Genomic DNA, 13967 nt, shown 5'->3' on the forward strand with positions numbered 1-13967 from the left:
AGGAGCAAGCTAATGACCTGCCTTATGTGTTAAGGGATTTTTCTGTCCATTGTGTGAAGAACAGGTTACAAGGAGGCAATGCTGAAAACGCAGAGCCCACTTAGGCTACTGCAAAAACTCGGGTGAGACACTCAATACATGGACTGAGGTGGTGACACTGGGGGAGGAGGTTGTGAGAACTGGTGAGATTCTGGATATATTTTGAAGGTCAAGTTGACAAATGATATAAGAGAAAGAAAAGAGTAAAGGAGCTTTCCAAATTTTTGACTCAATCATCTCTAAGAATGGAGCTGCCATTCACCAAGATGGAAAAACCTTGGAAAAACAGATGTCAGGGAGGTCCATTTTTCCATGTTAAGTTTAAGGTGCCTATTAGACATCCTAGTGACACATGGTAGACACATGGATGTAGACTCTGGAATTCACTGGCATGTGGATGGAAGATACAGTGAAAGCATGAGTTACTGTCATAGGCAGCCTCCCAGATGGTTCCCAGGGATCCTACTTCTTAGTATTCATGCCCTTATATAATCCTCTCCCCATGAGTGTGGACTGGATTGAGTGCCTCTAGCAAACAGAGTGGGGCAGAGGTAATGGAATGTCATTTCCAAGATGAGGCTCCAAAAAGACTGTGGCTTCCATCATGACCTTGTGCATTCTCTCCTGGATTAGTCACTCTGGGGGAAGCCAACTGCCAGACTGTGAGGCCATCCTGTGCAGGGGCCCACGTGGCCTGCTGCCATCTGTGTAAGTGAACTTGGAAGCAGATTCCAATCGCACACAACCTGCCCCCAACCTTCAGCTGGGACTGTAGCTTGGCCTAATGGCTTGACCGTAACCTTACAAAAGGCCTTGAGCCAGAGATACGCATCTAAGAGGTACCTTGATTCTTACTCACGGAAATGGGAGATAGTAAGCATTTGCTATTTTAAGTCTCCAAATTTTAAGAGAATCTGTTACACAGCAACAGATAACTCATACAGTTACGATGTGCAAGGGACTGTCTAGAAATTTTACATGACTTTTTACATTTGGAGAAACTGAGTCATAGAGAAGTTACATCACTAGCCCAACATCACACATATGGGATGGAGGTAAGAATCAAACTCATGTCATCTGACTCCGGAGTTTCAGCTCTTAATGACCACATGTCAAGACCCCTCTAGAATAACTTATTCTCCTACTTTGAATGTGCGTACCTGAAATTTGACTTTCTACTGAAAAAATTGCTAACATCACATAGTTCAATACAAGCATTTCTATTTTCACCAAATGCATTTTCACCAAATGCATTTTCACCCATATGCATTTTCACCAAATTTCTTAAGCTGCCACATAGCTTTTCAATTCTTCAATTTTTGATATCCCAAATATTCTACAATCTATACTCAACTGCCAAAGAAGATGGAAAGGCAGACTCTTGCTGTTTGAAGAGGAACCTCAGTCTGGTTCATTTCAATCTGGTTAACCTGGCTGATTTAACTATCAAAGAGTTTCCAGCACCGTTTGCTAACTCTCTAATATATTCCTATAGACTGAATGTGGTCCTTTTGCACATGTGAGGAGTTCTCCCTCAAACTACTAAGCGGTAAGGAAATGAACAAGATACTGAGTAAGATAGTCACAGTAAATTCTGCTTGAATTTTTTAAACAATAGGGGAAACTCAATTTTCAGCTGGCAACAGAAAGTCACTAAGGATGCCAACAATACTAAGTTTTTGAGTAGGAACTGGCAAGACCAGAATATAAAAAACAAAAGCTCTTGAACTGTATAAAATACAAAGGTTGCTGTCCCTTTAATTATTACAACAAATTAAGACTTTTCCATTCTTTCCCTGACACAGACGGGTGAAATACAGAAAGAGAAAGAAATGATCTCTGCACGTCTGCCTCAATACAAATTTAGAATGGCAGTGTCGTCACTGGTTAAGCCATCATTCTTACTTTTTAGGGGGGAAACGCCCATCAAGTAGCAGCCAGCAACATGTTCCCCATCCACGCTGTGTAATACTTTTCTTTTGTTTTAACTGCTAGGATTGTGCCCACAACCAATGGAAGCCAAAGAACTGGAAAGGAAGAGTCATAAAAAGAAATACAACAAAACCCACTGCCATTTCTACATCTTTGTTACAAAAACCAACTGTGTTTTATAAAGGCATGTGATGCATCACCAAGGTATCTTTTGCCATTTAAAAATACCAAACAGTAGTAATAGCTCCACAGCTAGACTGCTGGGACTTAACCTGCAATTTGGACAATTTGTGTGGGGATGAGATTACTTTGTCTTAGGACACGAGGAACAGATGCTACTAATTAACACACAAAAATGTTTAAAATAGAGTTTTAAAACATATGAGTTTGGAAACAGAAGTTAAAAACAGCTTCAAAGATTATAAGCAAAATAGTACAATACAACGAAGTATGAGTAGTTTTTCTTTTTAAAAAGAGAGGCAATCAGATGAAGTGGTAAATTTCCATAGGCCTTCCTCTAAATAAAGTACGAACTTCAAGGAAAGTACCTGATAAAAATTGCTTTTAATTTTTGAAAAATGGAGATAGGGTAAAATATATCATATATTTGCCAGTGTGTTTAATGGGCTGATAAATTCCATTGTGAAACATTATGTTATCCTAAAAACAAAAATGAGAAAAAAACAGTTGGAATAAATTTGACAAACACTTCTGAGGGACTCTGGTATATTAGTATGTATGATACATCTCTAAGAAAGCATGCATCTTGGCCCAAAATATATTTGAACACAGAATACTTTTTCCAGAAGAAATAAGCAACCAGTAGACATGCACTGACCAGTATACACCCTGGTAAACAATATACGAGGCCAGTGGTGCTCAAAGTTTTGGGTTTCAAGTCCCCTTTACACTCCTAAATTGTATCGAGGACCCCAAAGCCCTTTTAATTACACAGATTACATTTAATGATATCTATCATATTAGAAATGAAAACTGTATTTTAAAATAGGTATTAATTCATTTAGCTTAGGTAACAATATACCCACTGCATGTTACATAAAATAGCGAAATAACCATATTTTTTTTCAAAACAAAAAAGTTAGTGAGCAGAGTGACACATTTACATTTCTGCAAATCTCTTTAATGTCTGGCTTAACAGAAAACAGTTCAATTCTCAAATGTGCCTCTGAATTCAATTTGCTGTGATACGTTTGGTTGTAGCACAGGGAGAAAATCTGGCCTTCATCTTTCAGCTCATGGTGGAAGTTCTTTCATGCTACACCAAAACTCGACAAGGGCTGGTTTCTTCAAGGGTGGTAGCAAAGTGGAATCTGAAACTTATCAATGAGCTCTTTGTGCTCTGTTCTATTAAAATTCATTGGTTTGAGTTGCATTCTGGGGGGATGTTTTCCCATGCAGGATTTTGTAACATCAAGCACTGGTCACTGGAAGATAGTATTAGTTCACTGACTTATGCAGATTTTCAACCACTGTTCATTTTACAACATCGTCACACACCATGTAGTCTCTGAAAAGCCCCACAATGTACACTTGTGAGAGGATGGGAATGAATACCTAGTACCATTAGAAAAATAGTTTTGACCTTGTAGACCCCACCTCCTTGCCCACCCGAAAAGGTCTTGGAGGTTCTCAAAGTGAGAACTGCTAAATAAGGCGGCCGTCTAAACTCTGCAGATCCCTCCCAGAAGAAAAGCACAGAACTTTGTTTCCTTCCTGCCCTCGGCTCTGTGAGCCTAAACAAGGCCTACTAACTCATGCCCACCACCGTCATGACATAAACCATGAGGGGACAGTAGGACAGGGTTAGCTGTGAAGAAAAGATCTGGTTACTTGGGTTCTCCCCGGGAGGAATCTGTGAAAGGTGTACATTTTAGACTTCTTTGGCAAATGCTTTCTTCCAACCTAGGCCTTAATAATCTAGGAAGGATTTTTTTTAACTGAAGACAGTGAACTTTTTACATACCCTGAAAGAGATTCAGAAAGGCCTGTTTCATGAAATCAGTTAATGAAGTAACTACGTAGATAAACCATTATCTCTTTAAGAACTAAAACGAACTACTAAGTAACACTGGTTATCTCTGGGTGTCAATTTACACATGTAATAATAATAATAATAACAGCTAATATTTCAGTGTTAAGCTTTCAAATGATCTCTTTAAGCCTTAAAACCACCCTAGATGGCGGAGACTTTCCTATTTTTAATAAACGAAGAAATGAAGTCGAATGGGGCTAAACAATGTATTCAAAAGCCTCAATAACTAAGTGACAGATTCAGGACTTCAACTTCCATCTGTCTGACACCAAAGGGTCCTCACTGCGCTGCCTCATTTCCAAGTAACCACTTACTGAACTTCAGTAATCCAGACTCTTCCCCTGGCAGTTATCCCCCAAATCATGAAACACCCTCATCACTTTCCTGTTGCAAAGTGAAGAGGTGCTCAATGAATCGGCTCAGAGCCCACCGTCATAAATGTACAAAGCAGCAAGGTTCTTTTTTCCCAAAGCAGAATGGTCACTGCATGGAAAATGAAGTCTCACTCAAAAGCCACAACGTGCAAGATGCTATGAAGTCCAATTTTTTGATGCTTAAAGGTCATGAGGACGGAGCACTGGTAATGATTTTCTGTAAACAAAATCCAAGGTACCCTCAGCTCATATTCCCTCTCCAGTCCTCTGAAAGCCCATTAATCAAACAAGGGCAACGAAAATGCCTGTCATCTCTAAGGCACCCCAGTAAAGCAAGGGAGGTAGGATTATCCTTTTCAAATGCTTTCTAAACCCTTGGTTTCCTTGAGTCACTACCTCTGCCCCTTATGTCTCGCACATTCATGGCCTTTCTTCTGCTAACCCAGAATCATTCAAAACATACTCAATACCTTTCTAGATTAGTCTTAGTCATTTTCCAACACCCAGCTCAAGACATCTCTCCTTCCAGAACTAGCCAGGCCTTTCTTTCCTCAAAGTGCCTCTGGCAGGGACCCCCATCAATATACATCTCCTGTGTGGCTGACCTGGCTTCATTTGTGTGAGTCTCATCTTGGACAACTATTAGTAGATGGTGAGTGTTCTTGAGAGTTTCTGGAGAATCTCTCACACTTCCCACAATGCTGAACACAAAATCTCATGTTTGCTCCTATTTTCACTTGGATGAACACTGAAGAATATAGGGATGTATTTTTATGTCAATTTCATTTTTAAACATCTTTCTCATCAGTCCCAAGATTAAACAAATTAGCAGTGTAATTCAACCAGAAGTTTTAGATACTTTGAAAGAGAATAATAGTCTATAGTACAATATAATCAATGGTATTCACTGAGAAGCTCCATGCCAGTTTATCTGTGACATTCCACCCTAATGTGAATTTATTTTAGAAAATAAGATAAAATTAACTCTCGGCAAAAAAAAAAAAAAAAAAAAAAGGAATTCAGGGTACAATCTAGAAATCCACTGATCATGTCGTGCTTTCTAAATGTTCAGCCATTGGTAATGACACCCATACCTGTAGTCCCATGCCCCACTGAAGTGCTCTGTACATCTCTGTTTTCAATATGAATGCCACAAACTGCCATGGAGCTTTTTAATGAATATTAAAATATTCATTTTAAAATCAAAAAGTCTGGATCAAAGACTACAAGGCACAGAGGAATCCAGCTCATTCTCTTGGCATTGTAGTTACTCTTTAAAATTGTGCTACATACTTTGTATAAAATGATACACTCTAATATCAGGTGATAATAACAAAAGTCCTTCAATACCATGTCCAACTCATGAGATACTTCATTCTCCTCCCAAACTTCTCTTTCTCTCAGACAAACCAAATACATTCAAGGCTTACGCATTTGCAAACAACATGGTTAGGAGAAGACCTCTTTCTTGTTTTGTTTTGTTTTGTTGCCAAGCCAAACTTCTGTACAGAAGTTAAGAAAAGAAAGCCACGGTAACAGCTCACATCTAATTACAATGACAGATTAGCTAACTTAAATATTGGATTCCCATTTGCAAGCTCCATCGCTGGATTTTAATTTTATAACATTAAAGGCCATGAAAATGTTGGCCTCCCTCTGAAACTTCACAGCCTGACCTTAACCTTCTTTGCATATATCATTCTTGGTGGAAATTTTCAACAACCACAAAGGTGGGGGCAAAAGGGTGTGTCACATCTTGACTTCTTAGTCACATTTCCTGATGTTGCCATTTTCGTATATTTAAAATATTTACTTATGGCAACATTTAAGTAATTATAGTTTAGGAAGCACTGTTCTCTTTTTCTGTCTTGGTAGAACCCCCTCAGGGTGCTGGACCACACAAGAAAGTTCTCTGAATCACGCATTACTTAGTGAAGGGCTAATGTTCATACCTGGTAAATACCACACTTCTCCCACTTTCTTGAAATCTGAAGTGAGTATTCTTCGTTTGGCAAACATTTTTATCCTGCCTTTCGTAACTAGACACTAGGACAGCTTTAGACTAACACTTCTCTTTTGCCTCCACATTTCATCAGTGGTGCCCACCTGTTCTCATTTCTAAGCACCTGACGCCTCAGACGATTCAAGGCAAGCTAAAGGTGCCATTTTAGCCATGGTCCCCAACCAAGACGGGGTAAGCTAAAGGAGCATGAAGGAAAGCAGAGAAGCTATGCTGGGTGACAGGAGAGAGTCTGGGGGCCCATCACTTTTGTGGATCCACCAAACCTCCTCCTGGTACCCCGACACCACGGAGTCACCCCAACTAGAAACAACCAGCATCCACACCTCTGTCTTCCCCCTTATTCCTCAAGTGAGATGTACCAAATTCTAAGCATTCTACTTCCTGGTTACACTACTTGAATCCTTCCCTTTCCATCCCTCCAGCACTGCTGCCTCTGCTCTCATCCACCCCTCCTGCCTGCCCACCAAGATTTCCAACGAAAAAAAAAAAAAAAAAAGATTTCCAACGGCTCTTATGGTCCTCCAGTTAACTTTCCAGGCTGCCACCAAAGCTGCCTCTAGAAAACACAGGTCTAATGGCTGTACCCCCCAAACCAAGAACCCTGGACAACTATAGTACACGCTTCAAACTATCACTGAAGAGAAAGGAGAATGCATACAGTACATCAATAGAACATACTCTGAGATTCCCACCACCCTTCCCCTTTTGTTGTGACTGGGCAAGAAAGCAGAGATATGGTGAAAACAGACGTGGAGGATATACAAAGGGCCAAGAACAAACATTTCATTCAAAGATTTCTTTCTGGGTTTACTTGGCTCATCTGTATTTTGGGTCTTTAAAAAAAAGTTCAACTTGACTTTTAATCATTAAAAATAATCCTAGAAGCATGTCCTGTTATGCACTGCCAAGCTGCATTGATGCATTTCATTACTTCTTGAAAGGCCACATATTAAAAACACTACTAGCAGTCATACTAAAGAAAATAAAATGCTTTGAGTTATTTTTTAAAGCAGTTACTAAAACAGAAACAAACGTTATTTTCAATCTCTGGCTCACTGTAAACTGACAAGATATGAATATGAATTTTACCAAGTAATGTATAATAACTGCTTCTGCTCACCACAATCACATGCCAACAATTCAATGTTATAGTTCATTTGGATGTTACATGTGGAACACGTCATCTAGATAACAAACCATCCTCATTAAAGTAGATTTACTCTAGTTAATTTTTGAGATCATGACATCATTAACATAAAAAACTTATTAAATACTATTCTCAAATTTGATTTTACAAAATTCATAGCAAAGATTTCAATTTATAAACAAGTGAGAGACAGTAACTAAAAAATTGTAAGATGATGCCATAATTGTCTAAATTGTAGTCAATTCACCAATGTATGTATTAAATATGTGCTTTGGAAAGAAATTCTGCCAGATGCTTGTCTGCAGTATGAAGTATTTAACGCCCTTGGGAAGATTAGTCTCCATCTGGGAAGAGGGTATGTACATAAACGGCACAGTCTCCTTGCAATGAAGTAAGAGAATAAGAGAAGAGCCATGGGACTTCAGAAAGGAAATCATTTCACGCAGAAGTATCAGGGAAGGCGCCATGGCAAAGGTGGGCCTTAAGGACTGGATGGATAGGAGTTCTGAACTCTTAAGTTCCTATTCCTAAAATGAAAGTCCCATAAAAAGCTCCTCATCAATTTGTTTCTAGAATTAGCATTTATCGAGCAACTATTCTGTGTTAAGAAATTCATAATGTTACATGCACCCCTATATTCACAGCAGCACTATTTACAATAGCCAAGACATGGAAACAACCTAACTGTCCATCGACAGATGAATGGCTAAAGAAGATGTGGTATATATGTGCAATGGAATATTACTCAGCCATAAAAAAGAACGAAATGATGCCATTTGCAGCAGCATGGATGGACCTAGAGATTATCATACTAAGCAAAGTAAGTTAGAAAGAGAAAGACAAATACCATATGACATCACTCATATGTGGAGTCTAAAATATGACACAGGGACTTCCCTGGTGGTGCAATGGTTAAGAATCTGCCTGCCAATGCAGGGGACACAGGTTTGATCCCTGGTCTGGGAAGATCCCACATGCTGCAGAGCAACTGAGCCCGTGCGCCACAACTACTGAGCCTGGGCTCTAGAGCCCACGAGCCACAACTACTGAGCCCATGTGCCGCAACTACTGAAGCCCACAGGCATAGAGCCTGCGCTCCGCAACAAGAGAAGCCACTGCACTGAGAAACCCACGCACCGCAATGAACAGTAACCCCCACTTGTCTCAACTAGAAAAAGCCGGCGCAACTAGAGAGTGCCTGTGCACAGCCACGAAGACCCAACGCAGCCAATAAATAAATAAATTTACTTTTTAAAAAAATACGACGCAAATGAACATATCTCCAAAACAAAAACAGACTCACAGACATAGAGAACAGACTCTGGTTACCAAGGAAGAAGGGGTATGGGGGAGGGGAGGATCGGGAGTTTAGGATTAGCAGATGGACAAACAAACTGTATAGCACAGGGAACTATTTTCAATACTCTGTGATAAACCATAACAGAAGAGACTATGAAAAAGAATATATATATAACTGAATCACTTTGCTGTACAGCAGAAATTAACACAACATTGTAAATGAACCATACTGCAATAAAATTTCTTTAAAAAAGAAATTCATAAATGTTATCCCAACTTCCAAACAAACCTGCAATAATAGCTTGGTTATATCTGACTTACAAAGGACTCAGAGAGTCATTGACATTCCCGAGTTGTTAGTTCTTGCTGAACATTAGTAAGCCAAAATCGTATCTATATCAACATAACAATTAATCACACAGAGAGGATGACAGTCTTAACAAGAACTATCAAGGGGCAAAATCATTATATACTTTGCATATAAATATGGCTTGATATAATAAGGATTCAAATATGCCCCAAACAACTCACATTCCCCCAAAGGTAACAAATGACAAGACTGCCAAGAATTTAAAATACTTAATATACTTATTTACTCCGTCCTCTAACATCAGTATTATGCAATTGTTTTATTTTACACTAAATTATCAAAATATGTATTTCTTTGAAGATACTTACTTACATTTTGTTTCCCAAAGTGTGATGCAAGAACCTTTTGTGTTAAATGCATCACAAGAGAGTGTGCATTAAAAATGCAACCCCTGGGGCCCCTCCCCAACCCACTTAGCCAGGCTCTTAGGGCCCAGGAATCTGAATTTTCAACAAGCCCTCCCCTCAACCCCAAGGGAGTACTAGCCGCACATTCAAGTTTTCAAACGCTTCATCTGGAATTTCCTCCACTACCTGTTTGCCTCTTGGCTTCTCTTCTATTGGAATGTGTCTTTGCCACTTTAGACAATTACTTGCAACATTCTCCAAATGTCTTCTCGTGGACTATAGTCACGCCACATCAGCTGAAAGAAAAATTGCTTCCAAAACACTGAAATTATACCACTGAAACGAGGATTATTTCAAACCATTTTTATAAACCTTCTTTTTCTATCTCCAGCTCAAGTCAGTGAAAGTGGCACTGGGAAACACTTTGGGTCCCGTGCAGGCAGAATAATGCCCCTCCCAACCCCAAAGAGGTCCCTGTCCTAATCCCTACAACCTGTGAATGTTACCTTCCAGGGAAAAAGCCATCTCAGGGAAGTGATTCAATTAAGGACCTTGAGATGAAGAGGGTCTCCTGGCTTACACAGCAGCCCAATGTAACTGAAGGGTCCTTAAGCGTGGAAGAGGCTAGCAGAAGTGAGTCAAGGGAGATGGGACTGCAGGGAAAGGGATGGGAGATGCACTGTTGCCGGCTTTCAGGAGGGAGGGAGAGAGGGGCCACCGGCCAAGGAGCACAAGCCCCACCTCTAGGAACCAGAAAAGGCAAGGATGTGGATTCTCCCTAGAGTCCTGCTGACATCTTGATTTCAGCCTGGTGAGACCTGGGTTACACATCTGACCTATAGAACGAGGAGATAATAAATCTGTGTCATTCTAAGCCACCAAGTGTGTGGTCATTTGTTACAGCAGCCCTAGAAAACTCATACAGGTTCTTTGAAGAAAAGGAAATAAACACTTGGGTTACTCTAACAGAGGCCATGGTCCAGTGGCCCACATCCTTTTCAGCCTTCCCAAACAGGTAAAGACTGAATCCCAAATGATCATTTGCATACAAATGAGATATGGCCCAAACAGTTTCCAACAACACTGCCACTTCTTTTGTCCATCTCTCTCCTTACCCTGCTCTTCCCAGTCAGACCGGCAGCCTATCTGCTCACCTTCCACCAAGACAGACTGGTTTATCACCTTGGAAACTACAAAAAGGAGAGGGTTTAAGTCAGGGTTTCTTAACTCCAGTACTACCAACATTTAGGGCCAGAGAATTCTTTTGTTGTGGGCATTGTTCTGTGCGTTGTAGGATACTCAGCAGCATCCCAGGCCTCTACCACTAGACGCCAGCAGAACTACCCCCTGCTCCCAGTTACAACAATCAAAAGTGTCTCCAGACCCTGCCAAGTGTCCCCTGGGGGCTCAAAATCATCCCAGGCTGATACCCACTGGTCTAAGGCATATGTCAGTTTACCTGGTGCTCTGTGCTCTCTCCTTCTCTCCATCAGTTTCTCCCATGGAGAGGGAAGCCTCCAACGTGTATATATTTCACTTACATTGCAGCTGGTCTCATTAAAACTGAAAAGTTTCCCATGAATTCAGCCTGTTTGGCGTTTTAAAACAGCTCTAAGTCAAAACTCAACCACAGGCCTTTTTTAATGGCCCCACTACACTTACTCCCGGCCACAGGCCACGGAAACACGGTCGTTCCACAATGACCCACAACCCAAGTCTGCCAATGAACTCACAATCCATTCCATTGCTATAAAGGCCAATGCTTGCTCTTCGACTGTTACAAAGAACTCTCTAAAGCTCTCTGCAATTTATTACCTTGACATCATTAATAAAAATCCTTTCAATCACAAGGTTTAACACAGTATAAATCAAACACGCAGATGATTGACTTAGCTTGACTCTGATGACAGAACAGATGTTTGGGAATCAGATTCCAGGAAATAGCCACTATCCCAGAAAAAGAAAATCAGTCCACTAGAGAAACAGAGAATTTCCTCACCAAGTTCTCTCTAAGAAAATGACTTAAACCAAGATGTTAAAAGATCCTATTTTATGTAGTTCTTAATTCCACTCAGACTTTCTACTTCAACTTCAAAACAGTACATGAAAAACACAGCTCCTGTTCTTACTGAAATCTTAAACAAAACGCTACAGCTTCTAAGACTGGATATTAAAGTCACAGGATCACCATTAGTTTAGTGTAGATGGTGGTGGCTACCTGAATGTAGCGTACAGACCCTTGGTAACTACAAATAACCAATAGCATTTTAACAGATCAACTTAACTTCAACCTCTGTACATTAATCCTTCATAACTACGGCCATATTAATTAATTCTAAGACTACAGAATTCTACATTTTTCTCTCAGTGGCCTTTCTCCAAGCGTACGATATTCTTATAAAGTCTGCAAACAATAGCACGTTACCCTGAAGAACTAAGGGCCAAGGTCCTGAACCAAACACTGCGCTCCTTTTAAATTCTCCTCCTTTTAGGTAATGATACTGGCCTTTTGGCAGTTAACACTGTTAGCCACAGACTAACTTTTACCTTTTTGGAAGGTGTTACATATTCTCAATTTGTTCTGAGGATTTGAAATTCTAGCCTTCACGACACCTGAAGGGGAAGGGGCACGGAAAGTGTTTTCAGGGGGAGGTGAAGACGAATCTTCCATGCCACATATTTAAAATTGGGTGCAGGACACTGCCAGGGAAGATGACAGGATAGGGTGGGGAGAAAAGAAACTTACACATCATACTCATTGTCTCCAATATGCAAAAATGCTAAACTCCAAAGTGTTACGTTACGAATGAAAACATCAAGACAGGTAACAGCACAGAGACTGTGTCTCCAACCTGGCTACCCTCATCAGGCTGGCAATGACGTCACCTTGGGTACTAAAGTAGGAAGAGTGGGTGAGTCTGCAATCTGCTGAAAACACATACAAGCTAAGATTTCTAAAAGACTATTTACTAACCTATACTCCTCGCTTTGCTCTGGCCCGTGGAGAAGAGCAGGGCCATGCTCTTAAAAGGACTGAGTTACAGGGTTTTAGTCCCTGCCAGATTTAATATCCCATAACTATAATTTTTACTTTGAAAGTTACTCAGGTATACAACACACTTTTATAAAAATAATGTATAAAGTAGCTCCTTATTTCTAAACCCACAATTACCAGCCTATGAAACCAACTCTTGTGAGTCTTAGCACTGGTTTTATATACCTTTTTCGCTGCTAGGGAAACTGAAACATCTTATTTCTTCACTCAGCATTTGCTGAGTGCCTACTTTGTGCTAGGCCCCAAAGATACGTATGAATAAAATATGGTCCTGGATAATAAACAGTCAATAATAACAAATAATAATAAGCAATGGCCAGGAGTGTGTCACAGCCATTAAAGAGGAGAGCAGCACAAGTGGCAGAATGGATGTTTTTTTCTATAAAAAAGCATATAAACTTGGTTTTCCTACTCTAATTCCAACTCAAAAAGTATATTTTCTGTTGTAGATGGCTCATGATGACCAAAGAATTTCGGTATCATTCTGTTTGGTTGGAAACATCTCCAGAACAGATTTAACCACAACACCGGCCTCTATTCTGGACATTCAGCTGGCAAAGACAAGTTTTACACCAGCATCACTCACTGACTTTCTTCTATTCCAGCACAAGACCTAGCATAGTGTGCTCATTTTATCCTGTGTTCACTGCACCCCCTACACGATTCTGTTAACATTTCAGAGCTGAGCTTTTATCTCATTTGCTCTTCTATTTTATTTTCACTTACCAGCTAACAATTTTTTTTAATCCATGAATAATGCCTGAGTGGCCCCAGGGAATAAAGTACCACGGGAAATGTAAAAAGGAACAAGAGTTTGCCCTTGTCCTAAAAAAGCTCTCCAACCTTAGTCCGGGAGACAAACCTGTAAACAAACAATAGGGCGTGAATCAGGGGACTCTGGATGAGTCCTGGGAGATGACAAGCAATGAACTTGGCAGGTGAAAGGCTCCAAGCTGGAACACAAGTATTAATTATGTGCAGACTAGGGGAAGGAGTCTTCTATTTTTAAATCCCCCTCCCCAGAATGAGTGCTATTTGAAAACCCCACCTAGATAAGAAGACAGGGAGTCACATAACGCTTAGCCCACAGCACTTCTTTTTAAAAGTCATATAATACGTGAGATGTTTGATTATAACACTTGAGATGAAATTATTTTTCAGCTCTTGGCTTATTTTCCCTCTATACCCTCATCATTAGGTCTGGAGTGGTTTCTAGTAGCTTTTTCTGAGATGGCTAGCTATGGGGCAAAAACAATATTGGGGGGAAATTTTTATATACTACCTGGAGATTATTTTGCAACACAGAAGATCAAAAGCCACGAAATGTG

At 40.2% G+C, this 13967-nt stretch overlaps 1 protein-coding gene across 12 annotated transcripts in view; it reads right to left on the reverse strand.

The window, feature by feature from the left end:
* ATXN1 (ataxin 1) overlaps window positions 1-13967 on the reverse strand; it is a 382604-nt gene that overhangs the window by 289652 nt on the left and 78985 nt on the right. The window contains exon 1 of one of the 12 annotated variants that reach the window (XM_057700119.1): window positions 10700-10722. The exons of 10 other annotated variants lie outside the window; for them this stretch is intronic. The gene's annotated coding sequence lies outside the window, so the exon portion shown is untranslated. Of the gene's footprint in view, window positions 1-9770; window positions 9843-10699; window positions 10723-13967 lie in introns of those variants that run through there. One more of the 12 variants, XM_057700118.1, reaches the window with a different exon arrangement.

Source organism: Hippopotamus amphibius, chromosome 11 (genome assembly GCF_030028045.1).
Source record: "Hippopotamus amphibius kiboko isolate mHipAmp2 chromosome 11, mHipAmp2.hap2, whole genome shotgun sequence".
In the NCBI taxonomy this organism is placed as follows: domain Eukaryota; kingdom Metazoa; phylum Chordata; class Mammalia; order Artiodactyla; family Hippopotamidae; genus Hippopotamus; species Hippopotamus amphibius.